Raw genomic sequence first — 19,016 nt, 5'->3', positions numbered from 1 at the left:
CTGTGAGAACTCTGCCCTCATGACCTAATTACCTCCCAACGTCTCCACCTCCTAATACCATCACGCTGGGGATTAGGATTTTGATACAGGAATTGTTGCTGTTAATGTTGTTGCTATCGGGACACAAACATTAAGTCCAAAGCATGAGTTGTTTCTTGACATTGCTGTCTTTTAACTGCACCAGAGGACAGCGGTCTGATAAGAACGGAAGTGTGCAGCATCCGTTTACTCCTACAGAAGACAGTGGGAAGGAAGGGCGAGTTTCTAGCCTAGCAACAGCCTCACCCTTCCATGGGGAGAACTCCTCTCTTCTCCCAGCTGTAGCAGTTGGGTCTGGAGCAATACCAGGTCTTTCAGGAGCTCTCCCTCTGCTCAGGATATGGTTAAAGATTCTCAGCAGGATATACAAGGTCCCAAGCGCTCTAACCCTTGCCCACGTCTCCAGCCTTACATTTCACCACCCCTGCCCCCCACCCCTCCAGTCACCCCGGCCTCCAGGACCAACTCCTTCTGCCTCAGGGCCTTTTGACATCTCATTCCCTAATTCTGGAATACCCTTGTTACCTTCTTGTGCCCAATTAATCTCTAATTATCCTTGGGCTAGGCCTAAAATCATATACTGAAAGAAATTTTCTTTAACCTGCAAATCTAAATCAGCACCCCTTCCCCACCCAGGTCCTAAAAAAGGGTGTAGTGTCAGGAACTTGAGGCCTGGACTCAACTGCCTGACTCCCAAGGAGTGCCCACCACTCATTAGCTGTGAGACCTTGGGCAGGACATGCAGACCTCCATGCCTCTGTTTCCTCATCTCTAAAGTGAGACTAGCAATAGCTTCTATCGCAGAGTATTATGAGGATTAAAGGAGATAATCTATGTAAAAAGTTTGGAAGAGTGTACTACAAGTATAAGCTGTTATTTTCCTTTATAGCAGTTATCCAAACTAATTATAAAATTATTTGTGTTATTATTTGTTTAATATCTGTTTTCCCACATGCAGTAGGTTCTGCAGTGGCATGGCAGTGTCTCTCTTGTCCTCCACTGTACCTGCAGTACCTAGTACGCTGCCTTCCATGCTGAAGGCCCTCGATAGGTATTTCCTGGGTGGATGGATGGATGGATGGATGAACATTTGACTTATTCCTGAAGCGGGTCCCATGAAAAAGTGTCACCTTGTCAGAAAATAATCAATATGATTAAAGAGAATTATCTGGAAATTTTTGATTGTCAAATTCTGGGCTGATTAGTAGCCTAAAATGAGATGCGACATTCACCATCTCTCCCTTCCTGGGGCCTGTTCTCACCCAGGGCCTTGTGATGCCCGTTGCCAGGCAGATTTATGAAACATCTCAACAGATGCTTACATTCCATATGTCACCATTTACACATTCCTGCTGGGGTCAAGGTGGGGAATGGCATGTGTGGTAATAGCTGCATTTCTCACGTGAACTTTCTCATAAACCCTCTTCTCAGCTCATTTTACTGATACATTATAATATGCTTTTATAAACACGTTTTCAAGGTCATGAATAAATCCTTCCTAATTTCCATTTTTTGAGGATTACAAGTCTAGCAAGGGCAACTAGAGGTTTCTTAGCTTCACCCCTTCCACAGGCCAGAACTCCATCTGAACTACTCTAGAAGATCTCTAAGGAAATAGGACAACAACATTTTCCAGTGATTCTAAGTTCTTGCCAGTTCCTCCTTCCTTAGGTCTCAAGGATACTACGTCTATATGTGTTAACCATGCATTTCTTACTCTCATTCTATCAGAAATCCTAGAAAAAGTGCTCTTTTGTGGGCTTCCCTGGTGGCGCAGTGGTTGAGAGTCCGCCTGCCGATGCAGGGGACGTGGGTTCATGCCCCGGTCCAGGAAGATCCCACACGCGGCGCAGCGGCTGGGCCCGTGAGCCATGGCCGCTGAGCCTGTGCGTCCAGAGCCTGTGCTCCGCAACGGGAGAGGCCACAACAGTGAGTAGGCCTGCGTACCACAAAAAAAAAAAAGTGCTCTTTTGCCAGAAAATAGCCAACAAAATTGCCAAATCCAAAAGGCCACCGTTGAGCCTGTTCGTCAAGTGGGTGGAAACCTCCCACAGAATGTTTGCTTCTTGGCAAGGAGGTCAACCAACATCAGTCTTCCTGTACCTTCATTTTCTTTCTGACCTGAATGGTCAGCCAAGCTCTATCTTTGTTTCATTTGTCAAAACACCATTGTTCTCTCTCCTCCCTGTGGCAGTTTCATTTCTATTGTTAAAAAAATCAAAAGTCAGAGCAGCCTTGGGTTGATGGAGGCAGGTCTTACTGACTCTGCAGTCTGGTTTGTGGCCAAGAGCCGGTCTCATCTTTGGTGTTCAACTGACTGTGGAAATCATCTCATGCCAACCAACTTTGGTTCCATCGGGGGACTACAACCCACAAAAGAAATTTTTGTCACCAGTTGTTCTGCACTGGGCAACAATTTATCGGATGGTGGTTTCTAAAACCGGGCAATCTCTTCTCCCAGCTATAATATCTTCTCGTAAAATAGTAAGATCATTAAGAATAAAACATCATTTTTCTAAAAGAAATGTCTGATAAGTCTGCATTTTGGAGAGTCTGAGGCCCCAAGTTATTATTGAAAAGACACACACAGCTCAGTGCTAACCTAGGCCTATCTCATTCAGCAGCAATTTTCATGTGAGGATAGGATAACTGAGGCATTTTTAGATGCTGAATAGAAATACTATGATTTTTGGATGCTCCCACTATCATGAATTTTTCTCTCCCCATCTCTTACATCACTTGCCCAGAGAATGTATTTTAAAACTGAATTTAAAATTCAATACCTATGTTAGATTGGGCTTTAAATGCTACTTAAGGGAAAAGGGATTTCTATGAAAATGGGTAAGTTGTTTCTTCTGTCTCTATAAATTCTCATTCTGAAATTGGTGGGATAATTTATTTAATAGATAGATTCTTTTTAACAAAGGTTATTGGGAATTGAATTGGGCAGTTTCAGGAATTCCTGAAGAAAAGATCCTATCAACTCCTGAGAGAAGAAGTTTATTTCACATATGGGCGCAAGAATCAGATGGCTTTGGATTTCTCAAAAGCAATGCTAGAAGCTAAAAAGCAAAGAGCAATGTCTTCAAAATTCCAAGGGAGGGGGCTTCCCTGGTGGCGCAGTGGTTGAGAGTCCGCCTGCCGAGGCAGGGGACACAGGTTCGTGTCCCGGTCCGGGAAGATCCCACATGCCGCGGAGCGGTTGGGCTCGTGAGCTATGGCCGCTGAGCCTGCGCGTCCGGAGCCTGTGCTCTGCAGCGGGTGAGGCCACAGCGGTGAGAGGCCCGCGTACCGCAAAAAAAAAAAAAAAAATTCCAAGGGAAAATGATTTACAACCTATATAGCCAGCCAAATGTCAGTCAAGAAAAGGCTAGAAATTAAGTTATTTTCGGACATACAAGCCCCCTCCAAGTCCATCTCTACCTTTCTTCACCCGACCCTGGGCCCCAGGAGGCTGACCTGAATCTATTTCAGCCATGGGCTCTCTTATCTTCCACTTCCCGTAAGATTTGGCCAATGGGAAATACTGGCAGAACTTGGAGGGAGAAAGAAGGTGAGGTCAGGCTGTTTGTCCCCTGGCTCCCTCCCTGCCAAGTCAGCTCAGGTTGACTTCCTTACCCGAGGTCAGCATTCCTGAAAGGTGGGCCTCTCCACTCTCTCCAACAACTTCAGTTCCTCTCTCTGGGCTCTGGGAACTACTTCCTTTGCTTGCCTCTCTCTCAGTCCCAGGGAAGGTAACAGGATCCCTGCAGTGACTAGGGTCAGGGGTCTTCCCCACCCCTTGTTGGTTTCCCTTAACCCTGCCCATAACTTTTTTTTTTTTTTTAATATTTATTTACTGGCTGCATCAGGTCTTAGTTGCGGCACATGGGCTGTTCGTTGCAGTGCGTGGGCTTCTCTCTAGTCGTGGTGTGTGGGCTCCAGAGCACGCAGGGTCAGTAGTTGCCGTGCGTGGGCTTAGTTGCCCTGGCACACGGGACCTTAGTTCCCTGACCAGGGATCAAACCGGCGTCCCCTGTATTGCAAGATGGATTCTTAACCATTGGACCACCAGGGAAGTCCCACCCATATCTCTTAATATAGACCCTTGACTAAACATTCCTCAATTACCCCATGTGAGTGTGTCACTCACTTGTTTCCTGCAGGACCCTGACCTACGCAGATGCCTGGATGACCAGTAGATGGTTTCCCTCACTCCTTGAAGGCAGTACAGTTATGATGAAAGGTTTCAGTATCATATCAACCTGGACATGTATTCCAGCTCTGCCACTTTGTACCTGTGGGACTTTGGACACATGACAAGCTCTTTTGTCCTCTCTTTCCTCACAGATAAAATGGGGATGTTTATGTGACTTTCCTCCCAGAGTTTCTGCGAGGATCAAAAGGAAATAATCCAGAAAAAAAAAAAAAAAAAAAGGAAATAATCCAGGAGAAAATGTATCGCAGTCCCAGTCATTTAACGAGCACTCAATAAAAGGTAGTTATTAATTATTATCCTTGTGCCGTTCTTAGCCTGCCAAGATCTGCCCATTCTTCGAAGGGGCCAAATGACTCAAAGGGCAGGGATGCCACCCTCATAAGCCTCAAAGCCTCATTTGTGAATCCTGAAGGGATGCCCAAGGAAAATGAACTAAGTGGGGAAGCCTCGTGCCCAGCCCTGAAGCGTGGTTTGGGTTGAGAGGGCTGTTCTTGCTTTTAGGGGCGGACCCTGAAGGGGCAGGGTGGGGCATCCTCCGGCAGCTGGCTCCGAGTTCGGCCCACCATCCTTCTGTTGGTGATCACAGTGTTCTTTGCAAGAGATAAAGGGGAAACTGAAACCACGATGCATTTCTCAGAGGAGTTGTGATCCCAAATACCTGGCTGAGGATCCCTGGTTATCTTCCTAAGGTGCTCAGCCAGGCCGAGCTATGTTAGCTTTTGAGGGCTTGACTTCCTGCCTGGGATATTTAACCCCGCTCTCCTACCGACATATGAGAACCTCCGTAAAGTCAACTTTGACGGAGTTCTGTCTTTTAGTGTAATTGGAAGTTCCCAACTTGCCCCTAAGAAGCCATCTTCCTTTCTAAATTTGCAATACTCCTTTAGCTCAAGACTTGCGGATTGTTTGTGTGAAGGGGGGTGTGGAAGGGAGAGGAGGTATGAATGGAAGCTGCTTTTTCAGTAGAGGTAAAAATGAGAAAGCCCAGGCCTGTAAATGTTAGAAATGTGCATATGTGCATGTGCGAGCTTGTGAATGCACCCTCACGGAAACAGCTATATGTACATATGAGCTTCTAGGTGTATAGAGGTGCACTTCCTTCTTCCTGTGACCACCAGAAATAGCCTAGCTCTGAGATCTTTTGAGAGCCACCTTGTTAAAAACCTGAGTGGATTCTTCAGTACAGCTGCCTCCTGCTTTATTTAGACACAATATGGGTGTGCTCCTACATTCCACCTCTGTTCCCCATCCCATCCTGGCATGTAAAAAGTCTGGAGAGAGGGAGAGAGAGAAGAATTATTCAGGGGAGAAAAAAAAATCACCTTGGGATTCCTTGAAATAGCACATTCTTTTTGTAACTCCCCCACAGTACATTGACATGATATTCACGTATTTAACAAAAAAAGTAATTTCAGGGACACAGCCATTGTATGACGTAGGGTATGCCAGAATTTGATATAAACAGGAAGTGGGTGGGTTAGACTTTAGTTGACACTTTGTGGTGGAAGCAGATCCTGTGGCAGAAGCAGTTTGATTTTACTTTGGCCCGTGGATCTTGTCATAACTGGGCAGGACAATAAGTCTGATTCTGAGGATAAGCTCTCTGTCAAGGGCTGGGGCCGAAGTGGATCCCTGAGGTTTAACCCCGTCACTTCCTTCCAGAATTCAGAAGCTACATTGTACAGAAATGATGACTGTTGCTCCCGCTTCACCACCTTCTAGATGGCCAACAGTGGACAACCCAAACCTACTGGCATCTATTTTCTCATCTTGCACATGGTGATAATAACTGCTAATTAAAATGAGAAATAGAATGCATGAGAGCGCCTAGGCACTTAATAAATAATGGCTGATAATAATAACTATTATGCAAAGAAGAGAAGGAGGAGGGAAAAAGGAGGGAAGGAGGGGGAGTGCTGAATCTAATTACATAAAGAAGTCACCCACAGGGCCATCTGGGGAGCATAAGAGTGATTTTATAGTACCCTTTAAAGAAATCATATTCAACATTCTCTTAAATAAGCTTGCTAACTTCCCTGATGGGATTATTTCTTTGTTTCTAAGCTTCAGCATTTTATTCCGTTTTAATTATACAATATTTCAGGTCTGACATCAAAAAGTGCATCATCTGTTTTTATCTTTCTTAGCCTCATCCACATCCTTAGTTACTGTTGCCAGGTATCCTAGGGTCACCCAAAGTACTTTTGTTCCAGAGACCTTTCAAAGTAAGCCAGTGCAGCAGTTTAGAAAACTTCTCTCATTTGTGGACAAAAATACATTAAAACAACCAAGGGAGTGATCACTCTTTGGGGTTTTTGATGCCTTACTGGACACGTTTGCAATGCTTTTCAGGTCCTTTGGGATTCAAATTAGGAGAAAATCTTTTTTTGTTTTATTTTGTTTTACATCTTGGAACTTGATCTTTGGTAAATGTCTGTGATGTTTGCACATTGTGTAACACTCCATCCTCCCACCCCCACCCGCGGTCCCCGTCCCAAATGCTATCAGGATTTCATCAGCTTAAAAAGGCAACAACAAAATATACCGTGGAGAGAATTAATGGTTTCTTTGTGGCTTTCTGGTTATCTCCCTTTGACCGCACTACTAAATGCAGCTCTGAAAGAGGCTTGTGCTTTTGGGTTTGATCATCCAGTCACTTCAATTCAGTTCCAAACCAGAAGAGCTCCCCCTTGGGGTATCCTTGTTGCTAAACCTCTATGAGGCATCATTGACTAATTCAAGCGAAAAGATGCTGTCAGCACCTTAGGTATCTTGTTGAGTCCTCTGTAAAGTACACTGATGCTTTCCTCATATTAACAATACTGTGGTTAGCTAATTATTTTGCAGAGCCACAAGAGGCCCTCTCTCTAAAACCTGATGAAGTGGCCTTTAGTTTCCCTGATCACCATACAGAGCATTCTTGGACTGGGTCTAAGTGAGGGCTGTTACAAGGATACTTATAGCACAAATTCCACATGCTGCTTCCATTGTGACCAAGTCCTACAGCACAGCCAGACTGTGAGCAAGTTGAGAGCAAGGACTATGTATCTCTAATTCAGTTGCTGGGTCTGTAACAGGTACACAGTAAGTGTAGAAGAGTGAGTGCTATTATACAAAGATGGTTCTTACCCTCCACCAGCCTTGCTTTAGGGACAGCTCTGCCACTACCTAGTTGTGTAATCTTGGGTAAATAATGTAATGTCTTGTCTGAAAAACAAGGGGTAGGACTAGAAGCTTTTTAAAGTCCCTTACAGCTGTAACCTGCTGCAAAACTGCTGCTTCGCCTCGGAGAGAATTTATCTTATGTATCTTGTGTGAAATGAGTGGTACCTGGGAAGGCACCATATTGAGTTAGGAAAAGGACATGGTGAAGAACTTCTTACTTAGTAAGTGATATTTGGATTCCTCTTGCCCCACATGATTACTTAAAGCACGTGCAACGTGAAAAAGTCCAGCTGTCTCAAATATTCTCATCTGTTGAAAATGGTTCTGTTGATAGAATCCACAAGGTAACTGAAGTCTCTATGGGATTCTCCATGCAAGTGACCCATCTGAGATGAGCAGGTGAATTGTTTTCTTTTTTAAACCTGGTCTCAAACACAGAGATGATCAAGGAGCAGTTATGGCATTACAGAACCATTTTAGATCTATCTGTGACAGACATAATTAGAACTGTGTTCAGTGAATTCAATTGCCTTAAGGAAATGGGGCTAAATTGACCTAACAGATGTTCATGCTTCTCCAATAATAATAATAATGATACACTGTGTTTATTTGGAACACGATTAAATTGTTCCTGCCGACTTCAAGGTCCCAGTGCAAAATCCTGGATTCAGATCCTGTGGATTTATCACACCCACTGGAGGACACTGGCTTTCCAAACCTCTGAATGGATTATCCTCTTCCATTAAAGTGGGCTCATCCTTTACAAAAGATAACATCTTGTTTCTCTGGCCTGAATTTCCCTTGACTTCTTTCAAAACACAATTTGTGAAAACAATGTGTGAGAACACATGACAATGGGAAGTACTCAGCGGGAATACTTCAATAAACATGTCAGGTATATAAACTAGCTGATGCTATTTATTTGGTCCTTAAGAAGAAAGTATTGGGATACAATAAAGTGCAATCATCTTTCAACATCTCAGATTTCTCCAGTAACGCATATATGTTGGCAGACCTTAGTGGATCATGCTAATTTATCTGTAGATCATCAAAGGAAAGAATAAAATATATGACTTCAGGCAAGTGAATGGACTGGAAAACGAAATTGGGCAACAGCAATATTTTCTTACGCCAGAAATAAACATGTCAACACAGTGAGGAGGGTTTTGCCCCGCTCCTGGCTGAACTTTGAGGGGTGAGATGGCTAATATCGAGGGACCCAGCTTCGTGGTCTTTTCTCACAAATCGTTCCACGATTCAAGAAAAGGACAATCTGCAGCGTGACATGGCAAACTAGGTCAGAATAATATTTCTTAATGGCGATTCCTACAATGTTTATCAAGTACAGCAGCGGTTCAGAATTTTCTGTGCTTTGATAGGTTGTATTTTTAAGCAGGCACCCATTTTTAAAAATTTAATGTGATATATAAAACTGAGTTCCAAGGAATCTCTAATATGGAAGTGGTGAAAATGATGTGGGGGAGAGGAAGCAAAACATGTGCCTATCCTTATACACACCCCAAGCCAGTATTCCGAAGATGAGCTTTGTGAACATAAAAGTTTATGCTGCCTTGATTTGTGTGGTTTTTAAGAAACGCTAGCAATATTTAGGGATCTTGGAACATAACATCAGAACAGAAACTCTTTGCCCTAAATTTGCGTGTATTCTCTGGCTTTCTCTCTTACTTGCTCCACATGGATTCTCCCTCTTTTCTAGCTAAGTTAGTTGACCCACAATTCCCTTTGTGGATGGCATCCCTACAACACGCCTTACCTCTTCTTACCTGCTTGTTTCTGTTCCCACCATTTCCTGAGCCTGGGGAGAGGCATCCTCCAGCTCCTCAGGGGTGGGGTGGGGGAATCTAGTTCAAGGGCCCCTCTACCATGAAACGTTTTCCTTTTTACCCCAGCTAGAAATAATGGTCTCTTCTACTGATAATACTCTAGAGAAGGGTTTCTCAACCTCAGCACGATTGATATTTTAGGCTAGATAATTCTTTGTTGTCGGGGGGGCGGACTGCCCTGTGCTTTAAAGACTGTTCAGAAGCATCCCTGGCCTCCACCCACTAGATGCCAGTAGCACCCGCCTCCTACTCCCACAGAGTTGTGACAATCACAGATGTCTGTAGACATTGCCAGATGTACCCCCCGCCCCCAGGGGGGAGTGGGCACAAATCACTTCAGTTAACCGCTGCACTACAGTTCTCCCCGAATCCGATCACAGATTCTGAAGAACAACGGTCAGGTCTTTAGTAGTGTTTTGGTTCGTGTTCAAAGTTATCTGATGATTAACAAATAAAAGATGTTTTTCAAAATTATCAGTTGGGAGTTTTTGAAAATTAACACAGAAGGTTAATTTGAATCAGGTTAGATCCTCAGAAAACTTTAATAGGAGTATGTTATTGCCTCTCCCCTCTTAGAAAAAGCTTTATAGAACTATAATTTTAATACTACACCACTGAGTTGAAATGAGAAACCACCAGAGTGTCTCTGCAGCTTTTGAAACATTATTGTTGAAGTTACTAACCATTGCTGATGACCCTTACAGAAAAGCCAGTGAGGTAAGTTCCTCTTAAAGTTTAGTGCTAGAAAAGTTTGTCTCTTCTGAAACACTGGGTTTCTTCCTTCTATTGCATAAAGAGAGATATGTAACTACTTTTATTTTCCCTTTTTGACTTGGCCATCAGGAAGCTTAGAACTAAGATTTATGTTCAGTTACAGGAGCTATCCTCCTCCTTTCATTTCTAATATTAAGCCAACCTTTCCTTCTCACTAGTTCCACTTAACTCTTGTCTTTCACCTTTGTTGTAACAGCTTTCTTAAATCTTTTTTATAAAATAAAAATTTAAGCAAATGGAATCCTTATCATTTACCATCAAAACTAGGATGCTTTTGGGAATAAAGGGAAAATAATAATTAAGCTGGGACAACAGCTTAAACTGAGGCTTTCCTGGGCAAAATCAAAATGTGGTGTCACTCTAGAAATAGATAAATATAGCAGATAACAACAGTTAACTCTATTCCCAGTTTGGGGATAATTAAAGATAAACGCGTGCCCTAAATAGTCAAAGTTATGTGCTTCTTATTTATCGTGTGTCAATCTGTTGATTAGAGTTAGATATTTATTATCTCTTGGAAAATTTTTTAATTAGCCTCTGTATCGGCAGAGAAAAAACCTTAGGCGTTCTTAAATGTATTTAATTTCTACCAAAGGGGAGACAGGGACCCTTTAGATCTGGAACAGTGATCACAATAGAAGTTTCGTTTGTCTGTGATTTATGGAGACTTGGAATAAATGCACTATTGACCAGTATCAGATTTCTAATGACTCTATCTTGTTTTTCCTAAGCAACTTCTCCATAAACTTTTGTAATATGTTGAGCAGCCAGCTCATACTATGTTCAAGCCTGTTTACAGAGCTATTAATAAATGCTATGTGGCCACTCCAGGAAGACAGTCAAACTGCTTTTTCTCTCCATTGGCTGAAAACAGTTTCCTGCTTATTTTGAAAGGGCATGGGATTGCCAAAATCCTTGATATATGCAAGATATTCTGCAAAGAAACCAGTGGAAATAAATAGGATTCTAACTTCTATCCTAACAGGCTCACAGTCATAAAGGAAACCTTGTCAATGTCTTGATTGCAAAGCTGTTCGTATATGAAAGAGTGAGATTTCAATGTGGCACGGGGTAGTTTAATAGAAGATGGTAATTCGTTTCTCTGTGTGCCCAGAATCATGCTGTAATTCACGTTCTTGATAGCCGATCTGTTGTTTGAAGTCAGCTAATATTCTCTGATTATACAAATTAAAATTTTAATTACTACCATTTACTGATTTCCGACTACATGCCAGGCGCCATGCAGGTACTTTACACCTGTTGTCTTAATTTGTTATCAAAACAACTCTGTGAGGTGAAGGTATTATTAGCCTCATTTTACAGTTATGAAAATTAAGTCTCAGAATAAGGAAGTCACCCAAAGTCATACAGAAAATAAGTAGCTGAGGAGGATTTAAGCCCCAGCCGTCTTATCCATAAGCCAAATTATTTATACTAGTCTGTGCTTCCAGAAAAAGAAGTTGTTGGTGTGAAAACTTAAGGCCCACCTCTGAGCCCAGAAAAATGACCAGAGAAGGGTAACAATAAAAGCAACAGCAACACCCACGTAGCACACGCTCTATGCCAAGTATTGTTCATGTATCTCATTTAATTCTCACAAGCCCAAGAGGAAAGCCCTATGCCCACTTTACAAATGAAGAAGCATGAGAGCAAGCCACGTACCCCAGTGCTCCCAAGAGTATCCCTTTCCACTGTTAGTTCCCATGTTACAGATCATCCTGATGGTTCCGTGCATTGCCCAGCACTTTACAGTTTTCAGATCACTCTGCACACTTTACTTCATTGCTATCATCCTCCTCCTTTTCCAGATAAGGGTAATGAAAAACCAAGAGCTTAAGTTATTTCCCCAAGGCCATGGTCATTGGCAGAGACAGGACTTGAGCCCAGGTGTTTTTGTAGCTAGCCCAGGATTCTTTAATTCTTTATTCTGGACCTGGCTGCACACCTGAAATGTGACTATGAGGAAGAAGGCAATCCTAAACTTTTCAAGCTGACGTTAGCCTAGAGCCTTCTGTACTGAAAGGAAAGAAGTTGATTTTGAAGCAAAAGCCACGTATTTCCCATTTCGGGGCCCGGCCGTAGGACAAAATGATTTCAATTTACTTTGAGGTGGCAACATCCTTGCTTGAGGTCAGACTCTTGTGCAAAGGGCTTCCCTTCCTGCCCTTCTCCCTGACACAAAAAGAGCAAAGATTGTTACCTTTTCTTTTTTTTTTTTTACTTTTTTTTTTAACCTTTTCTTAACTCACACCAATATCAACTCTAAGTCTAGAACTCATCAGTTAATTAGAAGCAAAAACCAAACCAAACCAAAACCAAACCAAAACCAGACTGTATGTTAATATAGATAACAGCCACCATTTATTAAGTGCTTTCCATGGGCTAAAAAATGTACATGCCTTACCTTATCTAGTTCTTGCAACTTGAATAGGCGCCATTATTGTTACCTTGAAGAGGAGAAAATCAAGTTTTTCAGAGTTTAAGTCACTTTCAGTCACTCAGCTCGTGCTGGTAATTTTAATCCAGCTTTACCTGAACAGCTGCCCCACTGAAAAGTTCAGCTGCCTTGTAGGCAGAGACTTATCTAGACCAAGCATTCCAAATCCTTCAAACTTTCCCTGCATCTCGACTGTAGGGTGGGATACTTACTAAACACATTAAAATGTGGCAGTGAGGGTTGAGGGCGGAATGAAGTGAGGGTAGTATGTTGTTCCCATCCCCATCTCGCCTTAAGCCATTCTCAGACCAGCAGACCTCCTTGTTCCTTCAGCAGTTAACCACTATCTGAAAGCACCTGACTTGTTTCTTGTAGTTTGTCTGTCATTCCTACTGGAATGTAAGATCCATGGGAGCATGGCAGAGCCTGTCCCCACGCTGCTGTATTCTCTGTCCCTGCCACAATGCCTGGCACATAGGACGTGCCAATGAATAGTTGTTGCATGGCCAATGAATGAATGGAAATGAAAGGGTAAAGATGATCCTGCTGGGAAAAAAAAGGGGGACTATTCCCTTTCTCTGGTTGACTCCTTGATTTTTAAAAAAAAAGCTTCTGAGTAATCATTTCTAAAAGGTAAAAAAAAAAAAGCCCTGATTTGCCAAGATTTACGGAGAGCTGCAGTTATGAGCTACGTGAGCCATTGCTCCTGAAACATTTTATCTGATTTTTGTCTTAGTAAACCTCTGCTAGGAATTCTGGCAATTCCCCTTCCTCACTCCCCCAACCCCTCTTCTCCCAGTCCACCTCCAGTGAATACACATCCTTCTCCTGTCGACCAGCTGCATATCCGGGTTACCAGATGAAGGCCCAGGTGGCTCTTCACTAATGGCTCATCCGTTATCTGTATGAAGAGCCAGTGCTTTTCTGAGCAGATTTTTTTTTTTTTTTTTTTTTTTGAAGCTAAATTGACCTTCGGAGGAAAAAAAAATGCATTCTATAGAAAGCAATGACTTTTGTTCTTTATTTATCTCTTCCTTCCTCATTCCTGTGCTTTCAGTCAAATATATCCTTAAAAAAAACTGTTTACTGAATATTCCAAATGCAAACTGTTCAGATTTTTCCTTTCTGCCACACTTTCTGAGCACTACAATGCTAATAGGCTGCGCTAAAGAATATTCCCTTCCTGCCCTGCCACTGCCCCCATATTCCTAACTTAACATTTGGATATTTTTACAACATATATTCAGTTTGAAAGATAATACTGATACCTTGTTTTATATGAACATTTATACACCAGGACCCTGGCAAGGGACTGACTTCATTGGGATACTTTATGGCTTAATACATCTGAATGATTTATATCTCGTTTTGTCTAAGCATTTATGCTAATAAATTTAACAGATTCCCCAGTACTGCCTGGTCCTTCGTTTTCTTCAGGGGGTCAAAGTGAGAGGAAAATAAAGCAGCATGCAACTAAAGAAAGAAGAAACTGGCACAACCGATTTAGAACACGAATAAAATTACAACATGCAGTAACATCTCTGATTACAGTTAAGGTGGAGCAACAGTCAAAAAGAAAAAAAAAGGTCCTAGATCCAGATAGATTTCAGTAATTAAGCTGGTTCTCAAAGGCAGAATCACAAAAGGAACAATATTTAGCAAGCTAATTTACTGAGGAATGTTTTGGTCCTACATAATTAAATCCAACACTGAGGAAAAACTGACAACTATTAAGCTGAGTGCACTCGGGAGAGGGAAAGGGGATAAGATAAAATCCAATCTATAAAATATATTCCATTATCTTTTATAGGTTTAAAAAACACAAAAGAAATACTTGGAAAGAATCTTCTAAGATGGGAAGATTTTAAGGTTGTGCGAGGATTTTTTTTTTTAACAGGTGCAGAATAAGTTCGTGGGTTTTTTTGGTTTTTTTTCCTCTTGGTTCTTTCTTTTCCCCATTTTTTTCTCCTGTTGTTTGCAAAGTTGAATCTGGGGTCAGTAGTTCTAATTGTAACCTCAGACTGGAATTCCAGATGGTGCGCTCAGGACTGGAAGCAACTCTCAGCTCATCAATTTCATGGGCCTGCGTATCTGCTCTGGCCACAGCCCGGCCTCCATCCCCACTGTGGCATTAATGCAGAACAAATTGAGACATATCCTCTATATAATTAGTTCCAGAATTTAAAAAGATTTACGGTATAATAATAGAGGCAGCGCTGCGCAATCCTTTCTTTGGGGACTCTCTCGGAGCTCGGGGACCATCTCGCGGTGGCATCAGAACAGGCGGGTAACCCTGACCGCTCTAGGCACTGCGAGCTGGGGGAAAGGGGGAGTTTTGCTCTGCGCACCTGCTAGTGCGCACCGGTCCTGGCCCCCAAACCAACTGAGTTTGAACCGTAGATGGGGGATTGGCCAAAAAGTAGAGTTAATTTTCAAACGAACAGAGGAAGCCGGGGGTAGACTATACCAAAAGCCCTTCTCTTACTTTTTTTTTTTTAATTTAGATAAATGAAACTGGGATTTCTACCACCTGCACGGGGATGGAAACCAGCCTAAGCGGCTGCCCAGCGGCCCGAGGTAGGCAGAATGCTAAGAGCTGGAGGCGGCGGGGAGGAGAGGAGCAGTGGTCGGGAGCGTGGAGCTCGGACACTGGCCTCTGCGCGAGGCGCTAATCGAGCGCAGGTTTCTCCCGGGCGGCCCAGCACTCCTTTTTGCTGTCTACGGCCCCGGGCGCGGGCAGGCGGCCCCAGCCCTTGACAGATCGCAGCGCTACGGTGTGTTTATTCAGTTGTCGGCGCCCGCGGGGTGACGCCCGGAGCGCGGCTCGGGAGTACGCGCTGGTCCCTGGGGCCGCGGCTGCAGGGCCGGCCTGGGCTCTCGGTCAGATGCAGTTGACGGCGCCGGGGTCAAAGTGGGGGGCGGGGGATAGAGGACCTCACTGCCCCCTCCCACTCAGCATCCATTTTTAAAGCTTGCAATAATTAAGCCCCTTCCAGGCCAGGATGAACTTTACCAGTGATACAAAGCTACATGGGTTTCCAGCGCCTCTCCTCCTCCTTTCCTTTACTCTCCATTCCATTAGCTCTAAAGAAGCAGAGGTGTGGTGGGTTAAGCCCAGAGAGACCAGGGTTCAGCTCGGTTTTGCCACTAATTAGTTACGTGTCCTTGAAAAATAGTAACAAAAATTGTAACTTACATTGAGGGCATAGGCCAACACTCTCTTCCGTCTAATCCTCAGGACCCCTTGAGGTGGGTACTAATATCCCATTATTCCATGTGGCCAATAAGGAAACTGAGACTCGCAGCGGCTGCGGAGCTCGTCCATCATTGCACAGCTGCTGGTTACCTAGTGGAGCTGAGATTCCTTTCTCTGGCCACCAATCTCTTGCTCTTAACCAGTGCACTCCACAGCTGCCTTTCCTCCCTCTGCCTGGGCCTCAGTTTCCTTTTCTGTAGAACAAGGAGTTTAATTTCCAGCTCTGCCAATCGGTGATTCAGACCCCATCCTCTGCCACAGGTCTCAGTGCTATCGGGGGTGGGAAGGTGATTGAGAGAAAGGAGCGGCCAGTTCTCCTCAGCCCTCAGATCCCTGGGACCTTGGGCCGGTCTCGAGCCACAGGAGGTACAGCAGAGCGCGCTCTACCTGCTGGGGCGGGCGGAGGTTGGACCTTCTTCCCGGCCAGGCTGTCTCCCCCTCTGACCAGCTCAGGGCACCGAGGCCAGCAGAGCGGGCGCGTCCGCCTGGGTAACTGCAGAGCTCCCGCAGAGAACGTCACCTAGTGGAGGAACAAGTGGGGAGCGTAGGGCACCCCGTGAGCGCAGCAGTGTGCGGGTTCCCCAGGGTTGGCCCCGGGGCACCAGGGCTCCCGGGCATAGGCACGGGCTAGGGGCGTTCAAAGACCTCGTCTCGGGTGAGGCCCTCTGGCTTCGGCTTCGGGCGCGCAGCACTTACTTCTCTGCCCTGAGGGTTGCAGAGAACTCCTCCCACCGCTTCGGACTACAAGGTCTGGGAGAGGGGGTACCCCAGGGTTGAAATGGGGATCGCACCACTGCTCTTCCCTCCCTCAAGAGTTCTCAGGCGGGGGCTTCCCTGGTGGCGCAGTGGTTGAGGATCTGCCTGCTAATGCAGGGGACACGGGTTCGAGCCCTGGTCTGGGAGGATCCCACATGCCGCGGAGCAACTAGGCCCGTGAGCTACAACTACTGAGCCTGCGCATCTGGAGCCTGTGCTCCGCAACAAGAGAGGCCGCGACAGTGAGAGGCCCGCGCACCGCGATGAAGAGTGGCCCCCTGCTTGCCACAACTAGAGAAAGCCCTCGCACAGAAACTCAGACCCAACACAGCAAAAATAAATTAATTAATTAATAAACTCCTCCCCCCAACATCTAAAAAAAAAAAAAGAGTTCTCAGGCAACAAATGGCGGGTGAGAGAGGAGTGCTAAATTTGCTAGCCCCCTCCTTTCCTCTCACCCCACCCCCAGGCAAAAAAAAAAACAAAAAAATTTTTTTTTAACTCAAGAGAGTTAAGAGCCCTTGCCCTATCTGGGATTCAAAACCGCAAAAGCTCACAATCAAGCCACCTTCCTCCAAATACCCTCCCCCCCAAAATTGCAAAGAAGGATTAAAAAAGAAACAATCTCGACCTTTTTCACTTAGAAGTGGAAATCCCGGGCTTTCATAAAGGGCTCGCCTTTCCTCGTAGCGCTTGAGTGAGTCCTAGTTAAGAAAAACGACTTCGAAGTAGAAATAAAAGTGAAGGGTGTGAGACAGTGGTCTGGGACGTCCTAGGGACAACTTGGCCTGAGCAGTTTTATCTCGCTGGGCTTTTCTCCACCCAAAATACGAAAAGCGCCTGTCCTCTGCCCAGCCCTGGAGCCCCGCGCAGGTTTAGAGATGGGACATGCGGGCGAGGAGTGGGCGGCCCACAGGGAGTGTAGGGGAGAAGCAGCTGGCCTCGAGTGCCTTTTCACTTCTTTTTTTAAAAAGAAAAAGAAAGAAAAAGTTTCTGAGTGAAGACTTCGCAAAGTCAGGCACCAAAGTAGCGCAGAGAAGTGTCCACCACCGTGAAAGCGGTCCGGCGATCAAACGGGTAGAGCCTGCCTGTTCCTGACCTTTGCCCTCACGGTTTCCTGCGCCTCCAAGGCAAGCGACCCCAAGAGGAGGGAAATGCACTTAGCGTGTAGGTTTTGAGCTGGCACACGCTTCTGGTCCGCAGCGAGAACTCCTGGCTACCGTTTACTTAGTGGAAATTAACTAAAACCAACGCGTAAGAAATTGTGAGTAAATCAAGGCTTTAAAACTTCCGGCTTCTTTATAAAACTGCAACTACTTTGATTGTTGCTTCACATGGGCTTGGCTGAAAAGCTTCGGGCCCCATCCCCGGCCAGCCTCGTGTCAGAGGCCAGGCGGCAACAGGCCGCTTCCCGCCCGGCGCTCCTGGCAGTCCCAGGCTGCGCCGTCGCCGCTGCCTCCTGGGCGTTTCCACGCGCCCCTGAAGCGCACTCCCATTCAGGTTCACGGCTCTTCTAGCCTAGGGTCTGTTTCCCGATAGAAGCCGACTCTTTTGGAAGAACCAAAAGAAACAAAACAAAACCTCAAGCACCTGCTCTGGGACGCGGGGCTCCCAAAGAATGAATGGGTGGAGGGAGGAATCTGATTTGGCGATGTCAGGCGCTGGGAGCTCTGAACAGTAAGAACCCTGCCTTGGACCTTGGGCCGCTGGAGGCTCTCTTCCGTCCGCGTACCCTGGCTTGCGCCTCCTGATCTGTCACTACGCATGCAGAATGGTACTCCCGACTGGAGTGAGTGGAGGCAGAGCTCAGCAGGAGCGGCTCCAAGAGCCAACCTCGCCCCAAGGACTTCGTATCTTAAACCTTCCCCACCCGCCAACCTCCAAACTCGGCGCCTGGATTCTACGACCGGAATCTCGGCATTTCCCTAAGGGTTTTCTTTCCTCCCAAACTAGCCGCCGTTTTGTTTTCCCGGTTTCCCCGTAGAAGAGTTAGGTACTCCTCACGAGTAAGGAAGATTAAGTGCCGCTGACACCGATTTTAGGTAGGCGGCAACCGCCCTTCTCTGGGCGCAAACCTCACCGTGTCGCCAACTACCAGACGGTGGATATACGCCCCGTTTATCACAAATGGTGCAACCTCCAGATGACCCACGTTCGCCTGAGTCTGGCCTCTGGAATCCACAAAAAGCCACCCCGCTCCCGAGTGACCCCAAGATTATGACCACCAGTCCAGTCTGACGGCTCTAGAAGCAAGAGCCGCCGCCTCTTTGAAGTCCGGTAAAGTTCTCTGCGTTATCCTGAAGTTCCCGCCCTCGTGGAGCCCCCTGCCCCTCCCTCCAACCCGCCCTCCCTGATTAACAACCTCTTCCCTACCCCCATCACACAAGGATGCAGAGGGGACATTCAGTGCTCACCTGGAGAGGCTCGCCAGTGCCCCAAGGCGCCCACACTCGCGAAGGCCGAGAAGGGGAGGTGGGGGGAGGATTGTGTCCTACAGGCCTGCGGAGAGCGCGTGGTGGGTAGGAGAGGAGGGTGTTTCTGAGAGGG

At 45.5% G+C, this 19,016-nt stretch overlaps 1 long non-coding RNA gene across 3 annotated transcripts in view; it reads right to left on the bottom strand.

Annotated features, from left to right (window-relative positions):
* The window catches only part of LOC112404568 (uncharacterized), a 51,110-nt gene extending 32,104 nt beyond the window's left edge, over window positions 1-19,006 (bottom strand). For 2 of the 3 annotated variants that reach the window (XR_003004123.1, XR_003004121.1), the window contains exons 1-2: window positions 18,884-19,006; window positions 12,425-12,467 (exon numbers count right to left, since the gene is read on the bottom strand). This is a non-coding gene — a long non-coding RNA (uncharacterized LOC112404568). The remainder of the gene's footprint in view (window positions 1-12,424; window positions 12,468-18,883) is intronic. The other variant, XR_003004122.1, reaches the window with a different exon arrangement.
* Between the last annotated feature and the right edge of the window lie 10 nt (window positions 19,007-19,016).

Source organism: Neophocaena asiaeorientalis, unplaced genomic scaffold (genome assembly GCF_003031525.2).
Source record: "Neophocaena asiaeorientalis asiaeorientalis breed wild unplaced genomic scaffold, Neophocaena_asiaeorientalis_V1.1 scaffold196, whole genome shotgun sequence".
Classification (NCBI taxonomy): Eukaryota; Metazoa; Chordata; class Mammalia; order Artiodactyla; family Phocoenidae; genus Neophocaena; species Neophocaena asiaeorientalis.
Note: the sequence above shows the minus strand (reverse complement) of the source record. Positions and strands in the feature narration are given on the sequence as shown.